This window comes from Triticum aestivum, chromosome 3B (genome assembly GCF_018294505.1).
Source record: "Triticum aestivum cultivar Chinese Spring chromosome 3B, IWGSC CS RefSeq v2.1, whole genome shotgun sequence".
NCBI classification, from domain to species: Eukaryota; Viridiplantae; Streptophyta; class Magnoliopsida; order Poales; family Poaceae; genus Triticum; species Triticum aestivum.
In genome coordinates, this window is record NC_057801.1 from 738,819,333 (window position 1) to 738,821,146 (window position 1,814).

Consider the following 1,814-nt stretch of genomic DNA (forward strand, 5'->3'; position numbering starts at 1 on the left):
CTAACAGAAAAAAGATACGGGGCTTTTAAGATCTGGAGAGGCAAAAAAATCAAAAAAATTCAAATTTACTAATGGCGCACCTGCCCATGGTGCGCCATTACTATCTTCCCGCCTTCAAAATTCAAAATAAATCAAAAAAATAAAATAAAAAAAGTTACTAATGGCGCACCTGCCCATGGTGCGCCATTACTATCTTCCCGCCTTCAAAATTCAAAATAAATCAAAAAATAAAAAAAAAGTTACTAATGGCGCACCTGCCCACGGTGCGCCATTACTATGCCGTATATATGGCTGGGCGTGTCCTCTCCTCCTTACCTCTTCATTCTTCTCCTCCACTCCACCTCTCCTCCACTCCACCTCTCCTCCACTCCTCCACTCCATCTTCCCTTCTCTCCTCCACCATACTACCCTCCTCCTCTCCAGCGACCTCCTCCTCCTCCTCTCCGGCGACCTCCTCCTCCTCTCCGGCGACCTCCTCCTCCCTTCTCTCCTCCCCTCCCCTCCCCTCACGGTTTCTCCTCCCTCCTCTCGGGTGAGCTCCTCCTCCCTCATCTCCGGTGAGCTCCTCCTCCCTCCTCTCCGGTGAGCTCCTCCTCCCTCCTCTCCTCCCATCCCCTCATGGTTTCTCCTTCCTCCTCTTCGATGCTCCGGTGAACTCCTCTCCGGCGACCACCTCCTCCTCTCCGATGATGTAGGCGAGCGCCTCTACGGTCACCTCCTCCTCCCCCTCACCGACGAACTCTTCTTCGGCGAACTCCTCACCGGCAAAAGAACACGGCAAAAGAACGTACAAGATCCAAAGACGGGAACAAAATTTGAAATAATATCATGCAAAAAACGAGCAAAAAAACAAGCAAAAAATGGGCAAAAAAATCGTGATCCAGATCCAAATTCAAAATCAAAAATAGCAATGGTGCACAGTGGGGGTTAGACGGTGCGCCACTACTATTTTCCCACCTTCAAAATTCAAAAATACTAATGGCGCACCGTGGCCTATACTAATGGCGCACAAGTGGCCTATACTAATGGCGCACCGTGGCCTATACTAATGGCGCACCACAGGTGCGCCATTAGTAAAAAATACTAGTGGAGTGATACTAATGGCGCACCAGTAGTGCGCCATTAGTAGGCAAAACTGGTGCGCCATTAGAAGGCCTTTTCCTAGTAGTGAGTCAAACCAACACAAAGAACTTCAAAGAGTGCCCCAAAGTTTCTACCAGAGAGTCAAGACAAAATCGTGTGCCAACCCCCATGCATAAGTTCACAAGGTCACTACACCCGCATGTTGATCACCAAAACATACATCAAGTAGATCACGTGAATATCCCATTGTCACCACGGGTATCCCACGCAAGACATACATAGTGTTCTCAAATCCTTAAAGATTCAATCCGATAACTTCAAAGGGAAAACTCAATCCATTACAAGAAGGTAGAGGGGGAGAAACATCATAAGATCCAACTATAATAGCAAAACTCGCGATACATCAAGATCGTGCCATATCAAGAACACGAGAGAGAGAGAGAGAGAGAGAGAGAGAGAGAGAGATCAAACACATAGCTACTAGTACATACCCTCAGCCCCGAGGGTGAACTACTCCCTCCTCGTCATGGAGAACGTCGAGATGATGAAGATGGCCACCGGTGATGGACCCCCCCCCTCCAGCAGGGTGTGGAACAGGGTCCCGATTGGGTTTTTGGTGGCTACAGAGGCTTGCGGCGGCGAAACTCCCGATCTAGGTTTCTTTGCAGGGGTTTCTGTATTTATAGGATTTTTTGCGTCGGTCTCACGTTAGGAGGGTCTCCGAGTCGTCC